The sequence below is a fragment of the Aegilops tauschii genome, chromosome 5 (assembly GCF_002575655.3).
Source record: "Aegilops tauschii subsp. strangulata cultivar AL8/78 chromosome 5, Aet v6.0, whole genome shotgun sequence".
Classification (NCBI taxonomy): Eukaryota; Viridiplantae; Streptophyta; class Magnoliopsida; order Poales; family Poaceae; genus Aegilops; species Aegilops tauschii.
The window spans coordinates 166,976,068-166,984,647 of NC_053039.3; positions in this window are offsets into that span (position 1 = coordinate 166,976,068).

Below are 8,580 nucleotides of genomic sequence, written 5' to 3' on the forward strand. Positions count from 1 at the left end.
AATTATCAGGTACTTTCCTTTTTTGGTAATGGTTCTAATGTTCATGAGAATTTGATGCTGCCTAAGTTGGATACATTTGTTGTGCTTACAAATGAAGGGCCTAGCTTGGAGAAGGATGAACATTGGAGCAAGAACAAGCATGGAGTTGATGGCATGTGCAAGGGAAACATGAATGGAGTTTCAAGTGATGATTTCAGGACTTTGAATCCACCATAATGAGTGCATGAACCCTTGGACGAAATATACAAGATGCCACTTCATAATTTTCGTCCAGAGGCTATTCTAGGTGCTGCGTCACCTAATTATTGGGCCAGGCCCATGTAATTTCGAAATACTTGAATATAGGCTATTTTTAGAGTCCGTATGTGTGGGGAAACAAGAGTTAGGGTTGGTTTCGGACCCCTCCTCCAAGGACCACGAAATTCCCCCCTCTTCCTCCATATATACAGCCCTTAGGTCATCATTTAGACTTTGGGTTTTGTTTAGATTAAAAGTTCGCCATAGCTGCAACTTCGCGTACTTCGTTTGTGTTCAACCTCCAGACCAAGACGTCACAGAACCCCACCTTGATCAATAAAGGTTTCCTCTTATATTCACAATATCCTAATTGCAAATCTTAGTTTCTTGCTTGTTCTTCAATTGCTTGCAGGAAATAGACCCTCGTTGTCAGGTTGATAGTGCTCCGGTGTGGATAATAACCTCTCGGAGTTGGTTTAGCGATTGCTAAGGCGTGACGTCCTCACACATTCGTAGTCGAATCGTCAAAGTTGGATCCACAAAATTGATAGTTATTATATCATCAAAAGATCGGGACACCTTTGCCTCTATCAAGTGGTATCAGATTTCCAGGTTGCTTCGTGAGATTTTACAGTTTTTCGTAGTTTAGGTCGAGTCTGTTCTTCATTCCTATAGTCCATGAAAAAGCCACACAAAAATTAGGGTTAGTTCATCATATCTGAACCAATCCGAGCCTTTGCATAATATTTTTAGGGTTTTTGCTTTGTTGAATTTGTGGCTGCATCGTTGTGTCAAGTTGCTGGTATTAGCGTCTAGTCTTTTAGAGCTTTGAGTTTTGGTCATAAGTTGTCACACCGCCGCCGCACCATCATCATCGCCCCTGCCATCTACCACCACCAATCCGTATCCATATACCACCACCAATCTATATCCATATACCACCATCGATCCGTATCCATATACCACCACCGCTACCACCATCGCTGCCATATACCACCACCGCTGCCATATTCACCACCAATCTGTGTTCCTTTCATATTAGGTTTGTTTTCGAGATCCATCTATTTTCAGATTCGTGTTTCCTTGCGTGAGTAGGTTTCGAAAAAAAATTGAAATCCTTATTGCTTCTTCCAAATATTTGAAATCCTTATTGCTTCTTTGAGTCTAGAGACCCTCGGGCAGTTTTTAGGCCAAAATTTCGCAGGCAAAAATATTTTTCCCTATCCTATTTTTAGGCTTTTCTGAGTCTTCTGAGCCACGTGCCATCGTAGTGATTTTTTGTTGCACCTTTTCTTCGTCGCTGCCCTGATTTCCAAAAAAATAGTGCCCATCCTGTCATTTTGACCTGGGAAGAGTTTTGAGACACTCGCCATTATAGTAATTTTTCGCAAAAACAAAAGAGGAGCGCAAAAAAACAACAGAGCGAAAAAAACCCAGAGTGTGCTTTTCCCTTGTTTACGTGTCGCGCCGTGATTTTGTTCTTGTTCTACGCTCGCGTCTCTAGTACAGTCTAGCCTAGGACTAGCACAGTACCGTCGTTGAGTGTTTATTCAACTTTACATCTCTGAATTGATTATTTCTGACCTTTTTTGCTACCATATTATAAGCCTTCCTAGCTCCACATACATCTACGTCGTGCGTTTGACTCTCCCTGGTAATCGCTCTATCCAAGCTTTGAGAGTTTTGACTAGAGCGGTTGCCGATCACCGCCTGCTGCTGGGTAAGAACTGGTAAGAATTTGAGATTTGCTTGACGGATTTGTGACACCCACCACCACCACTTGTTAGTGGCCTGCAGGATCACAAGCCAGCGAGATTGACTGGGAGAACTTGACGAACAAGGAGCTTCATGATAAGTTTCAACAAATGATGAGTGGACAGGTGCAAGATGTGCTAAACAGATTTGAAGAGGCCATGGAGAAGATATATGGCATGGAGAAGACGTTCGAAACAAAGGTCGATAACAAGTTTACTGAATTGCTTGCGTGTTTTCCACCACCACCGCCGGCTGAACCTGTCGCACCTCTACAACAACAACAACAACAACAACAACAAAAACAACAACGTCACCTTCCAAATCAAGTGGGACGAGCACTGCGCGTTCCCCTTAAGCCTGATCAAAATTCGGGTGCCACTGTTGATGCTTCTATAGCTCCTGCTGCTACTGCAGAGGTGGAGCACCATTACAAGAATGAGGTTGATCAAAATCAGAACTATGTGCAACCACCAGCACCACCTCCACCAGGTTGTCCTCATGCATATCATCGAAACGGTAGGGCTGCACCACCACCGGAGGTACGAGATCATGACCATCTTCCTAAACTAAATTGAATATTCCACCATTTGAGGGTAGATATGTTCCTGATATATATCTTACTTGGGAGTTAGAAACTGAACAACGTTTTACATGTTTACAACATCCTGAGGAGCGACGTGTTCCTGCTGCTGTTTGTACTTTCACTAGTTTTGCATGTGTTTGGTGGTATGAACATTGTAGATTATATCCTATTCCAGCTACTTGGGCTGCTTTGAAAACTGCTATGCGTACTCATTGGGTTCCACCATATTATCAACGTGAATTACTTCAAAAATTAAAGCGTTTAAGACAAGGAAAAAATTCTATAGAAGAATATTATCAGGAATTGCAAACTGGCATGATTAGATGTCGTATTGTTGAGGAGAATGAAGCTATGCTTGCACGTTTTATGGGTGGATTAAATAGAGAGATTCAAACCATTCTAGAGTATAAGGAGTATAATAATATCACTCATTTATTCCATCTTGCTTGCAAAGCTGAACGTGAAGTGCAGGATTGACAGGCATTGGCGCGAACTAACTTTTCTGCAGGTCGACCTTCATCATGGACACCACGTGCATCCTCTACTTCCATTGCACCAGCACCTCCATTAGGTGCCACCTCCAGCTGTGATACAAGAAAGCAGGCACAGCCACCACTATCTGCCAAGAGCACACCAGCCGGGCCTGCACATAGCTCTTCTTCTTCCATGGCATCAACAGGGCACACAAGTGATATTATTTGTCGTCATTGTAAGGGAAGAGGTCATTATGCGAGAGAATGCAAATCTCAGCATGTGATGATGGCTACTCAGGATGGTGGGTATGAGTCCGCTAGTGAGTATGATGAGGAGACTTTGACTCTTTTTACACGTGAAGAACACGGTGGAGATGATTCTGATGATCAGACGCAATACATGGCTCCTGAAGACGCGGACAGGTATGAATGTTTACTTGCTCAATGTGTTTTGAGTGTGCAGGTCACACAAGCCGAGCAAAATCAGAGGCATAATTTGTTCCATACAAAGGAGTTGTGAAGGAACGTTCTGTTCGCGTCATCATATATGGAGGGAGCTGCAACAACTTTGCTAGCATGTAGATGGTGGAGAAGCTATCTCTCACCACATGACCACATCCACATCCTTACTACATCCAATGGTTCAACAACAGCGGCAAGGTTAAGGTAACACGTATTGTTCGTGTGCATTTTAGTATCTCTACATATGCTGATTATGTTGATTGTGATGTGGTACCTATGCAAGCATGTTCCTTATTACTTGGTAGACCATGGCAATGTGATATTGTACACCATGGTAGAAACAATCAGTATACTCTTGTTCATAAGGATAAAAATATTACTTTGCTTCCTATGACCACCGATTCCATTTTGAAAGATGATATTAATAGAGCTAATAAAGCAAAACAGGAGAAAAATAATAGTGAAAATCAGATTGTGGCAAAAGAATTTGAGCAACGAATGAAGCCTAATAATAAACCATCTAGTGTTGTTTCTGAAATTAAATTGAAAAGTGCATGTTTACTTGCCACCAAATCTAATATTGATGAGCTAGATTTTAGCAAATCTGTTTGCTATGCTTTTGTGTGCAAAGAGGCATTATTTTCATTCGAGGACGTGCCTTTCTCTGTGCCCCCTGCTGTCACTAACATTTTGCAGGAGTTCGCTGACGTCTTCCCACAAGACGTGCCACCGGGATTACCACCTATTCCCGGGATTGAGCATCAAATTGACTTAATTCCCGGTGAATCGCTACCCAACCGTGCACCATACCGTACCAATCCAGAGGAGACGAAGGAGATTATGCATCAAGTACAGGAGCTGCTCGACAAAGGTTATATACGCGAATCTCTTAGTCCTTGTGTTGTTCCTATTATATTAGTGCCTAAAAAGGATGGTACGGCGCGTATGTGTGTTGATTGTAGAGGCATTAATAATATTACTATTTGTTATCATCATCCTATTCCTGGGCTAGATGATATGCTTGAAGAATTGAGTATTCTCCAAAGTTGATTTGTGTAGTGGATACCATCAAATTCGTATGAAATTGGGAGATGAATGGAAACAACATTTAAAACTAAGTTTGGTTTATATGAGTGGTTAGTCATGCCTTTTGGGTTAACTAATGCACCTAATACTTTCATGAGACTAATGAACGAATTTTTACGTGCTTTCATTGGACGATTTGTGGTAGTCTATTTTGATGATATACTGATTTATAGCAAATCTTTGGAAGAACATTTGGAACATTTACGTGTTGTTTTTATTGCTCTACGTGATGCATGTTTGTTTGGTAACCTTGGGAAGTGCACCTTTTGCACCAACCGAGTGTCTTTTCTTGGCTATGTTGTTACTCCACAGGGAATTGAAGTTGATAAAGCCAAGAATGAAGCTATTGAGAGTTCGCCACAGCCCAAAACGGTCACACAAGTGAGGAGTTTTCTTGGACTCGCTGGTTTCTATAGGCGTTTTGTCAAAGGCTTTAGCACCATTGCTGCACCTCTCAATGAGCTTACAAAAAGGATGTGCCTTTTGTTAGGGGTACCGCACAGGAAGAAGCCTTCATGGTATTGAAAGATAAGTTGACACATGCTCCTTTACTCCAACTTCCTGATTTTAGTAAGACTTTTGAGCTTGAAAGTGATGCTAGTGCAATTGGATTAGGAGGTGTGTTATTACAAGATGGCAAACCTATTGCATAATTTTCTAAAATATTAGTGGGCCTAGTCTGAACTATTCTACTTATGATAAAGAATTATATGCTCTTGTTCGGACCTTTGAAACATGGCAACATTATTTATGGCCCAAAGAATTTGTTATACATTCTGATCATGAATCTTTGAAACACATTAAAAGTCAAGCAAAACTGAACCGTAGACATGCTAAATGGGTTGAATTCATTAAGACTTTCCCTTATGTCATTAAACACAAGAAGGTAAAAGAAAATGTTATTGCTGATGCATTGTCTCGTCGTTATACTATGCTTTCACAACTTGACTTTAAAATATTTGGTTTGGGACCATCAAAGATCAGTATGTTCATGATGCTGAATTTAAAGATGTATTGCAGAATTGTAAAGAAGGTAGAACATGAAATAAGTTCATCGTTAATGATGGATTTGTGTTCTGTGCTAACAAGCTATGCATTCCAGCTAGCTCCGTTCATCTTTTGTTGTTGCAGGAGGCGCATCAAGGAGGACTAATGGGACACTTTGGCTTGAAGAAGACGGAGGATATACTTGCTACACATTTCTTTTGGTCAAAGATGAGACGGGATGTTGAGCATTTCGTTTCTCGCTGCACTACATGTCAAAAAGCTAAGTCACGACTCAATCCTCATGGTTTATATATGCCTTCTGTACCTAGTGTTCCTTGGGAGGATATATCTATGAACTTTGTTTTAGGTTTACCTCGAACAAAGAAGGGGAGGGATAGCATATTTGTTGTCGTGGATAGGTTCTCGAAAATGGCACACTTTATACCATGTCATAAAAGCGATGATGCTGTTAATTTTGCTGATTTGTTCTTTCGTGAAATTATTCGCTTGCATGGTGTGCCAAATGCTATTGTTTCAGATCGTGATACTAAATTTCTTAGCCACTTTTGGAGATGCTTATGTGCTAAGTTGGGGACTAAACTGCTTTTTAGTACTACTTTTCACCCCCAAACTGATGGACAAACTGAAGTAGTAAATAGAACATTGTCTACTATGCTTAGGGCTGTTTTGAAGAATAATAAGAAAATGTGGGAAGAATGCTTGCCTCATATTGAATTTGCTTATAATCCTTCATTGCATTCTATTACTAAGATGTGCCCTTTTGAAATTCTGTATGGTTTCCTACCTCGTGCACCTATTGATTTGTTGCCTCTTCCATCTTCGGAGAAGGTTAATTTTGATGCTAAACAACGTGCTGATTTGATTTTAAAAATGCATGAGTTAACTAAGGAATACATTGAGCGTATGAATGTTAAATATAAACCTGTTGGAGATAAGTGCAGAAAACATGTTGTGTTTTCTCCTGGAGATCTTGTTTGGTTACATTTGCGTAAGGATAGATTTCCTGATTTGCGCAAATCAAAGCTAATGCCACGTGCTGATGGTCCTTTTAAGGTGTTAGAGAAAATAAATGATAATGCATGTAAACTTGAGCTTCCTGCAGATTTTGGGGTTAGTCCCACTTTTAACAATGCAGATTTGAAGCCTTATTTGGGTGAGGAAGATAAGCTTCCATTGAGGACGACTTCATTTCAAGAAGGGGAGGATGATGAGGACATCAATACCATTGTTACACCCACAGCCCCTGCTGCTATACATACTGGACCAATTACTAGAGCTCGCGCATGCCAATTAAATTAGTAGGTACTTTCGTTTCTTGGTGATGATTCTAATGTTCATGAGAATTTGATGTTGCCTAAATTGGATACATTTGTTGTGCTTACAAATGAAGGGCCTAGCTTGGAGAAGGATGAACATTGGAGCAAGAACAAGCATGGAGTTGATGGCATGCGCAAGGGAAACAAGAACGGAGCTTCAAGTGATGATTTCAGGACTTTGAAGCCACCATAATGAGTGCATGAAGCCTTGGATGAAATATACAAGATGCCACTTCATAATTTTCGTCCCGAGGCTATTCTAGGTGTTGCATCACCTTATTATTGGGCCAGGCCCATGTAATTTCGAAATACTTGAATATAAGTTGTTTTTAGAGTCCGTATGTGTGGGGAAACAAGAGTTAAGGTTGGTTTCGGACCCCTCCTCCAAGCACCACGAAATTCCCCCCCTCTTCCTCCATATATACAGCCCTTAGGGCATCATATAGACTTTGGGTTTTGTTTAGATTAAAAGTTCACCATGTGTGGGGAAACAAGAGTTAGGGTTGGTTTCGGACTTTGTTTGTGTTCAACGACCAGACCAAGACGTCACAGAACCCCACCTTGATCAATAAAGCATTCCTCTTATATTCGCAATATCCTGATTGCAAATCTTAGTTTCTTGCTTGTTCTTTGATTGCTTGCAGGAAATAGACCCTCATGATCAGGTTGATCGTGCTCCGGTGGTCAATAACCTCTCGGAGTTGGTTTAGCGATTGCTAAGGCGCGACGTCCTCACACGTTCGTAGTCGAATCGTCAAAGTCGGCTCCACCAAATCGATAGTTATCATCTCATCAAAAGATCGGGACTCCTTTGCCTCTATCAGTCCCCTTCCGTATGACCGGCAGCGCGAGCCATTGTCGTTGCTTGGGCAGGCCACGGCGGGCCAGCTTGCTGTGAGCCCCAGGCTCGGCGAAGCCAATCCGAGTTTGGATCGTGGCTCTCCATTCATCCATCTGATCGGCTGCCGGCGGGAACCTCAACAGCAGCTGGGCCCGCCCCATGGCCTCCGTTGCGGTGCTTGGCGTGGGTGATGATGGTGTAGATCGCACCGTCGCCCGGTTCTGACAGTGGCGGGGGCGATAGTGTCACGCCCTCACTGTTGCGAGCGGGCCACTTGGATGGCACAGTGACGTGGTGAAGGCGCTTGAGGGCTGGGTCAACCCATTCCGGGGGTGGCGCGCGCCCTGTGGTCGCGCCCGTGATGGGGGCGGCCGGAGGGTGGCAATTCTCCCTAGTCCGGGTGCCACCACTATGACTGTGCCCTTCAGCGAGGGAAAGAGGTACAGATGGAGTAACCCCTTCACTCGTACCTCGTGGAGCATGACCATTGGGGCGCTGTTGATGCTGCTCTCCTCCGGTGCCTCCCACTCCGACTTCAGCCGCGGGGGAGGTGGTGACAACGCCACATGCACCGACCGCGTCCCCTGCAGTGCGCACATCCTCGTGTGCCTCCGCATCCCTCGCTGCGTTGGTGGCCGCGGGCGGCGGAGCCTTCGAGGTGGATGGGTGAGCTGAAGCACTGGGTTTCTTCTTGGGCGCCATAGTCGAGGGCGCCATCGAAGATAAACATGGCGATGAGGCTGACGCACTGCTCACGCTTTCAGGTTCGCGCAAGTGATCCGCCGTACCTGGCGCGCCAAAGATGTCGCGGCAAACCAC